Genomic DNA, 9,701 nt, shown 5'->3' on the forward strand with positions numbered 1-9,701 from the left:
TTTCTTCGAGTTGTATCCTTCAAAAACAGTGGTACTTTTCATAATGTTGTGGAGATGCCTTCACAAGACAACACGTGCAGCTGCGGTTGTACAGTATTATTACCTATTCAAACCGGACAATGGACCGTCCGACCACCAAATCCAGCAATGTTTGCCATAATATCGAAGTAAGTGTGCATCATTGATCATTGTTCTCACTAAAAATATTTTCTCATAATATTTGATCTGCAGTTTGATTTAAAGATGAATTATTGTGCGCATAGCACTCCTCGCTGGCAAAACAGCATGTCACAGGAAAAGTGATCAATAGGCTACGTCTATAATTTTGGCTTAACTTCTGTGTAATGTCTTTATGTAATTTTAGTTATGTAATTTCTCCATTAATGAGAGTGGAATATTTAATGTAAATGTGTATATCGACATGAAAACTGAGTTTGAAATCATTGTTTACTTCATTACTTTTCTCTCTCAAGGGAAAAAAAAAAGTCCGTACGCATGGGTCAGAGTTTGCGTGCAGGTGCGCAAATTTTCCCGTCAAGTTTGTTTTTATAAATCCCACCTTTTGCGTAGGAAGTGGCGTACGCCTCTTTCAGGGCAGGTTTTGTGCGAACGCGACGGTTATAAATGAGGCCCCTGGGCTTTTAAAATGGCTTGGAGGATCGTCCATACAAACCAGCAAACGCTGCTTTGCTTTCTGCGGAGATTGTGGCTATCGAAGCGGCTTAAAGACAAGAGAGACCTTAGAAGAAAGCTTACGCAGAACATGCTGAAGACAAGACACTCAAAAATAATCCGAAAAAAACTCACCACAGGAAAACACTGCGTTTTCTAAAATAATGACATTATCCCCCACGATGTAGCCACACTCCAGATAAAGGCGAACTTTTATTTCCACGTTGCGATCACTGTATATCCGATGGCACGCAACACTGTTATAACGGTGATGGTTAGAGAAGCTCTACAACCTACCGCAAGGAGATTAGCTAAAATAGTCAATATGGCCGGCGTTAGAAGGCAGCACGAGGCGTGGTTCGCTGATAGAGGAGAAGGGGAGACGTGCGCCTCTCCATGTTAGGTTGGTGTTAGTTTGAATTTAGAGGGGTCACACAAGCAGAAACAATATTTACAACACACGAAATTAACGCTCTGTGATTATTCTATGTATATATATTAACGCTCTGTGATTATTCTATGTATATATATATACGCTCTAAAAGAAACGTGTCAACGTATCGGAGTAAAGGCACAAGGAGTTGACTGCTGTAAATGTTGAGCACCAGTTTGAGAGCTTCGGAAACAACACTCTAAGCCCATGTTCAAGTCACAGTTCACAGAAAGCATGCTTCATCATTTACGTACTTTTTGTGGGTTTTGTTGGTTTGTTTTGGGGGCGCCAGAGCTCCCTTGGACTCCTGAGGGGTATTGCACAAAAGCAAGATAGGGGATTAAAGGCAGAGTAAGTGATTTTTCAAAAACGCTTTAAAAACTGTCCTGGCTGATTTAGAGAGCAGGCTAACATCCAGGCTAAAATTAATCCTAGTGATTTAGCTGTTAGTTCCGCTGTCAATCCTACTAGAAATTAGTGTTTTACAGTCACTCCATGGTCTTCTGTAAATATGTTGCATCATCGAGAGCAGCATACCTCCTGTCTTCACTTAGTGCCCCAAAGGTTAGATGCTCACAAATGGACAAAATACTCTTTCATTTCATCTGGAGAAACAAGCCTCATAAAATAAAAAAGTGTCCTTGTTAATAAACTATCTGATGGTAGGTTAAATGTTCTTAATTTTACAATTTTCAACCAAATTTTAAAAATTAATTGGCTTAAAAACTTTTTAAAAAATCAAACAAATATTGTCCCATATCATTTATTTGAAAAACTTGGGGGATTATATTTTTTGTTGCAGCGTCCTTATATAACTGGCAAACTTCCCATTGCTTTGGCCAACTATCGCAAACAAGCATTACTTTACTGGTCACTTTTGTACAAACACAATTTTTCTCCTAGCAGGTGTTTTATATGGAACAATGGTAATATCACTCATAATAACAAGTCATTGTATATGGAGAATTGGGTTCGGCATAACATATTAATTGTAAACCAGCTTATTGACAAGAATGGGCAATTATACACTTACCCTAATTTTATTACAAAATATGGCTTTTTTGTAAACGAAAAAGAATTTAACAAAGTAATCAAGGCTATTCCTAGTGGCATAATAATTTTAACCAAATTCTCTGATGTAAATATTAATAATACAAGCCTACAAAATCTCCAACTTTTTGTAAATGGTCTCTCCTTTTTTGACAAGCGTTTTAATAACAGTTTTATAAGAAACTCCCTTAATGTCGGATCCAATCCTCCATGTAAATCAAAATGGCTTAAACCTCATTGTATATCTTGGCACAGCATTTGGATGTTACCATATAAATATGTAATTTCTAATAAAGTAAAATAAGTACTTTACAAAATTATTCAGATATTATCCTGTAAATGCAGTTGTTAGCAGATATATTCATAGTGTTTGTGATAAATGTACCTTTTGTAATGTATCTGTTGAAGATATTGAACATTTATTTTTCTATTGCCCTTTTTCTATTTCATTTTGGGTTGACTTTAAAATAGACATAACTGTTTTGCATGCTTTGAGATGTGCAACGTTTCCCTGTTTGCATTGTACTTTTGTGTGATGGAACTGAATAAAGGGGGGGGAAAAAACACCTTAGCAACCACCCCGGGTACCTTGGCAACTGCATAGCAACACCCTAGCAACGGCCCTAGATACCTTAGCAACTGCATAGCAACACCTTAACAACCACCCCGGGTACCTTAGTAACCGCATAGCAACACCCTAACAACCACCCATGGTACAATAGCAACCACATAGCAACACCTTAACAACCACCCTGAGTACCCTAGCAACCGCATAGCAACACCTTAGCAACCACCCGCGATACCTTAGCAACCGCATAGCAACACCTTAGCAACCACCCTGAGTATCCTAGCAACCGCATATCAACAACCTAGCAACCACCCTAAATACCCTAGAAACCACATAGCAACAGCCTAACAACCACCCCAAATACCCTAGCAATCACATAGCAACATCCTAGCAGCCACATAGAAACACCATAGACTATTAATCTACATCTAACATTTCTAATCTAATATTTCTTATCTATCTGATAGATTGTATTGTGTTCAAAACTTTTAAACTTTAAACTTTAAAACTACTTTAAACTTCAAATTAGTTAAAATTGAAAACCTTCAAACTTCAAGCTTTTAAAACTACTTCAAACTGTCTGGCTAGGCTTTTTCAAGCCAACTTAGAGTTTGTCTACAAACTTTACTCATCTAGTTATTATTATTATTATTATTATTATTATTATTATTTTAGCCACAGGTTCCTATTAGAATTCTGAACCAAACTTTGTAGGTTTAATTAAAAAAAGGTCAACACTAACGCAACGCTAACGTGAACGCTAAACTCTCGCGAGACGGTGCGCGATTCAACATGGTGGCGCGCTGCTGCTAGAAGTCAACAAACTTTTTTTCCTTCTCTCTTTTTTTTGCCTTAATTTACTTAACCTACCACAAGTACAATAAACTGGATTACAATTCAGACCTGGATCACCTAGAAGACTACATCGACGAATGCTACAATAGACTCTGCATCATGGGACGCTCTCAAAAAGCCAAAAAGCCACGTACATCGGGCTCACCCGCTTCATCCAACTCTTCTCCTTCACCCACATCCCCACACCCCCCGTGCTGTCCCGAGGTAAGCGACATACTTACATCTCATCACTGTTTATTTTCATTGCTGTTATTATCATTGCTGTTCTATTGCTGTTTTTGTGTTTTGTGTTCACCGTATGTTGTATGTTTTGCACTCTTAATAAAAAAAAAGAATAAAAAAAAAGGTCATTTGCAAGTCAAGCAGATTTCAGATGTTACATAATCAAACATACAGTAAATAAGATCTTAGTAAAAGACACATCTAAAAGAAATGGATTTAGAGCAAAAAAAACTAATAACAATAAAACTAATAAATAAATAAATAGGCCTAAAATAAAATAAAAAAATAGGAACAGCTTAATTTCCAGATTTCAACTGAGTCATCCACCAATGACGAGCTGAAGTCTCTAAAACCCAATTTATTAGAGAAATACAAAATGTAAAAAAAAAAATATGTTGACTTGACTAATTTTGACTAGAAAATAAACAAACATGGACACAGAAGAATCACCAACAGTGGAACAGAAACAATACAGAACAAAGAACCATGGCAAACTGAGGGGCTTAAATAGAAACTAATTGCTGGAGAATCACAAGACAAACCAGGAACTAAGACTGTGAACATGAATACAAAATAAAAGACGTAAACACATTAGCAAAACCCAATACCAACGTTTCAAGTTCATGAAAATTTGAGAATTTATTTTAGATATGCTATTTTCACAATGCATCAATATTACATTAGCAGCAGTATAACACCTTTAAAGGGTTAGTTCACCCAAAAATGAAAATTAGCCTGTGTTTTACTCACCCTCAAAGCATCAACCACCAAACCACTGACGGCCCATTCTTGTGTATTATATAGAAGTTTAAGGTTGGACAGCTGAGAGAAATTTTCATGGTTTATCTTCTGTATAAGACACAGACATGTTCAAATATGTAGCTTTGTCTTTTGTAAACCCGACAAAATATAAACCCGATTGGATTCGTCTGACAGAAGAAAATCACATACACCTAGGATGCTTTGAGGGTGAGTAAAACACAGGCTAATTTTAATTTTTGGGTTAACTAACCCTTTACTTTAGACTGGTGTTCTCTGGTGTAGAAACTGAAGAAAAGAAATTAAATTAAAAGAAGAGAATTCCCACTGGATGTTTTAACAGGGATGTAATAGGATTAATCTCAAAATGCCAAGCATGGTGTGTATTTTATTCAGTTCTGTGGTTTCGTGTCATTCCTGCTTTACTGTTGTGTATTCATAAATCTTGTGAATCGATACTCGATTAAGAATTGTAAAATTTTCTTTGAAATATGCACAAAACATAAAGGTGTTCTGCAATAAAAGCTTTCTCAATTTGGAACCAGTGCATACAAAAGACAAAGCTACATATTTGAACATTTCTGTGTCTTATACAGAAGATAAACCATGAAAATTTCTCTCAGCTGTCCAACCTTAAACTTCTATATAATACACAAGAATGGGCCGTCAGTGGTTTGGTGGATTTGTAGAAGTTAAATCTGCTCAACAAACTGACAAATATTTTAAGGAGACATCTTTCATCATTAAGAACCTGGTAAGCCTCATTGAGGTACTATGTCTAAATATAAATTGCCCCAGAAGTTTTTCACAGATCTTTTAACTCATCTTAGGCCAGTCTGAGATAACATTATATGGGAAATGGAAAAGTGAAAGCTTTGATTAAGAAAGTCAGTCTTCTTTGGAAATTCATGGCTTGTAGTGGAACAACATCCATACTGAAAGATGGGATGCACTTCTGCACACATTTCAACTGTTCAAGTTCAAGTGAGCTTTACTCAACTCAACTCAACTCAGCTTTATTTATATAGCACCACTAAAAATAACAATTGTTGACCGAGGCGCTGTACAATATATCAAATATCATCAACATTAACACCATACAACATAGATTACTGCACAGAAAAGACCAGACACAGCACAATTCAACTGCGATTAAAAGCCAGAGAAAAAAGATGATTGAGTTTTACTTTAAACTCATGCATTGTAGAGGCAGTTCTAATAAAAACTGTTGGCTGTTCCAGAGTCGGTCTCCCCATGATTTCAATCTAGCCCGAGGAACATTTAATAGTCTCTGGTTGGATGACCTAAGAGACCTTCCAGGATTGTGAACAGATAATAAATCGGACATATATACAGGAGCTAACCCATTCACAGCTTTAAAAACCAGCAACAGGACTTTAAAATCAATTTTGTAACGAATTGGGAGCCAATGCAAATATATTAGTACTGGGGTAATGTGCTCTCATTTACGCACACCAGTAAGGAGCCTAGCAGCAGCATTTTGTACCATTTGGAGCCAATTAAGAGATGCTTGATTAATACCCATATAAAGGGAATTACAATAATCAAGCCTTGTTGAAATAAAAGTATGAATAACCCTTTCAAAGTCCTCAAAAGAAAGAAGTGGTTTGACTCTGAGATGAAAAAAAAAATGGTTTTGACAACCGTACTAATCTGTTTGTCAAATTTGAGAGCACTATAAAAATACACACCCAAATTCTTCACTAGTGGTTTCACACAGGAAGACAAATGGTCAAAATTTAAACCAGGGGAGTTAGCAGCTTCTGAAGGTTCAAAAACTATAAATCTCAGTTTTACCTTCATTGAGGTGAAGAAAATTTAGGGACATCTAGGCCTTAACATCCGCTAGACAAGCCAAAAGAGTGCCCAACCCCATGTTATTAGATCCCAGGGGCAGATAGATTTGGGTATCATCTATGTAACAGTAGAAGGAGATACCCTGTTTCTTAAAGATCAACCCCAGGGGAAGCATATACAAGGAGAATAAAATCTGAGCGAGAATAGAGCCTTGAGGGACACTGCATGTAAGAGGAGCTGCATCCGACGTAAATTCACCAACACTAACAGAGAACCTTCTATTATTGAAATAGGACTGAAACCATTTGAGAGCATTTCCCTGAATACCCACCCAGTGCTCCAAATGAGAGATCAGAACAGAGTGGTCAATTGTATCAAATGCCGCCCTCAGATCTATCAGCACTAACACAGCAGACTTGCAAGAATTGAGAGTCAGTAAAATATAATTTAGAACTTTTACCAGTGCTGTTTCTGTTGAATGTTTTTTCCTAAAACCTGATTGGAACACTTAGAAAATATTGTTATTAACCAGAACGCTCTGTAGTTGGTGAAACACAATTTTCTCTAAAATTTTAGACATAAAAGAAAGATTTGAGACTGGCTTAAAATTTGTCAGCACTGTCGGATCTAAATTAGGCTTTTTAAGAAGTGGATGGACAATGGCGTGCTTCATGTCATCTGGTACTATTGCCGTTTCAAGGCAGCTGTTCATAATCTTTAGAACAGTAGGCCCAATCACCTCAAAAATTTGTTTAAAAAATCATGAAGGAAGAATGTCACAGGGGGATCCAGAAAGTTTAAGCTGGCTTACAATATCTTGTAAAGCAGGCAGAGTTACAGGCTCAAACTGACTGTGCTGGTATAGAGTGGAGGGACAGAGGGATCATGACAAGAAGAGGGGATATTTGGCCTAATATCCCTTATCTTGTCCACAAAAAAATTGTTGTCACACATGGCCAGAGACACTGTGGGAAAGAGACCAACTGAAGGGTTAACAGCGGCATTTATAATGGAAAAAAGTGCTCTTGGATTGTGAAAGTTCTTTTCAATCAGATCTGAGAAGTACTTAAACTTATATGTAAACTTACAAAGGAACAAAATGTCATGCCTTACAGGACCACAATGCTACATATTTAAACATGTATAAACATAAACAAATGAAACAAAAATATAAACATATAGACATATAAACCTAGCTAACCTATTGAAAGAATAGACTAAGATTGATCTCTCCAATATCAGGCTATACAATGTTCCTGTTGTCATAAACAACCTACCGGAGAAAATGAAAAACAGTAAATCAGGAAACCTTAGTATAAACAGTTAAGTAGTTTTAGTGACACTTAAAGGGATAGTTCACCTTCCGTTGCTGGTCCCTACTGTCTTCCATGGTATGGAGGGGGAAAAAACACTATGCAAGTCAATGGGGACCAGCAACTGAAGATGAACTATCCCTTTAAGGACAAATTGACACTAAATAAACAAAAGACAAAAATAGGATGTGCAAACATTCAATAGATGATACAAACAAAATTATACACATTATATACTATATGATACAAACAATAGGCAAAATTTTAAAGTGTCTTAAATGACTTATCATGAGTAGAGTAAAATTCGCTTCAATGTACAATTTAAATGAGAGGTATGTGCATACTCAGGGATAGCATTCCAGCTGAGGGGCACTATACTTCAATCAGTAAATATTACATAAAGATTCATAAAAATGCTAAACTGACCAAGTGTACATATCAGAACAGAAACAACCCTCAGATTACTTCTTCACTGTTCAAAAGTGCACAATAATTCTTTTTCACTAGATGGCACCACATAAAAACTTTTGTAATAGATCAAATTTTTTAAACTTGCTTTTCAAACATCAGATATATTAACAACGTATTATATTAACAAACTATTTGTTTATATGGAGCAATTAACCACTGTTAGTAATGTTACATTGTTTTTTTTTTTGTTTTTTTTTAAATCTTTTTAATTATTTATCCTTGTCAGCAGAGGGGTATTGCTCAAAAGTAGAATTAAGAAAGCCAGGATAACATTAAAGGCACGGCTTGACCTAGCTTAATCAGCGCATCCTGGCTTAGTCCGTTGCACGTTTGCCGAGCCAGGATAAGAACATGAAGCTATGTCAAGCCAGGTGTAGATAGTTGGGATAAGTGCACGTTCACGGCATTCTTAAACAGACCACGGGATCGATCAAAGAATGATGCAAAAATTGATAAAACCTGTGCGGCATACTTCTCACCAACTGAGCGACAGCTTCTAATGTAAACATATGAAGAGGTGAAACATATAATATGTAAAAAGGGAAATACGGCTGCTATAATAAAACAAAGAGAAAAAGCCTGGCAGACAATAGCGGGCCGATTGAATGCGTAAGTAGTCCAAATAGCCAGTGCTCCACTGTAACATCATAATTACAATTCAAGGAGTTACTCGTCATTTCCACATTAAGAGTTGTACACTTTGCCTTAAATGTGACCAGTGGACATGCATGTTACTCAGGAAATTTATCATGAAGATTAATTGCAAACACTTGCACTATGCACATCTATTTTATCTATTTATTTTATTTTATCTGTCTATTTAATCTATCTCATCTATTTACTTTTATCTATTTTTATTTAGGGTTTTTTTTTTCTTATTGATTTTATCTAATCTATAATCTGATAATTTGATCTATTTTTTATCTATCTAATCGTTTATCTATTCTATCTCTCTTATCTGTCTATCCTTCTTAAAGCTGCAGTCCGTAATTTTTTTGGGTTAAAAATGATCCGAAATCAATATTTGAGCAAGTACATAACCAGCCAGTGTTCAAAACTATCGTCTTACTTTAGCCCGATTCACAACGGTTATCTTATAATAATGTTTTCTAATTTGAGTGGTACGGGAAGGTTTCGCGGGAAATTCGAGCATGGCACTGCATCATTACGTCACTTCTGTAAACATAAAGAAGTTGTCCCGGCTACTAGACTATCGCATGTGAGGATCCTGGAGGTGAAGGATCGTTTATAGCCTTTTCTCACAGCAACTGGAATAATTAAATGTATCATTTTGATGGCAGATTGTAATCCATAGAGGATTATGTGTTTATGAAACACGTGAATGAAATTAAATTATATTCCAGTTATAAATGTGCTTCTGATTACGGATAGCCTGGGATTACAAAGATTTGTATTTTAAAGAAAACCAGTTTGAAAGGAGCATAATTGGCTTTTTGGGTTAAAAGAATTTCTTAATATGAAATTCGAAGAGTATGACAATTAGATTAGACTGTGCAGAAATTGAAATCTACACACTATA

The 9,701-nt window shown here is 36.1% G+C and overlaps 1 protein-coding gene across 2 annotated transcripts in view; it reads right to left on the reverse strand.

The window, feature by feature from the left end:
* The window catches only part of LOC107757412 (radixin-like), a 69,487-nt gene that overhangs the window by 56,732 nt on the left and 3,054 nt on the right, over nt 1–9,701 (reverse strand). Inside the window, exon 1 of one of the 2 annotated variants that reach the window (XM_016574882.1) lies at nt 5,137–5,149. The exons of the other annotated variant lie outside the window; for it this stretch is intronic. The gene's annotated coding sequence lies outside the window, so the exon portion shown is untranslated. Of the gene's footprint in view, nt 1–5,136; nt 5,150–9,701 lie in introns of those variants that run through there. 2 annotated transcript variants of the gene reach the window in all.

Source organism: Sinocyclocheilus rhinocerous, unplaced genomic scaffold (assembly GCF_001515625.1).
Source record: "Sinocyclocheilus rhinocerous isolate Xijiao unplaced genomic scaffold, SAMN03320098_v1.1 scaffold1284, whole genome shotgun sequence".
NCBI classification, from domain to species: Eukaryota; Metazoa; Chordata; class Actinopteri; order Cypriniformes; family Cyprinidae; genus Sinocyclocheilus; species Sinocyclocheilus rhinocerous.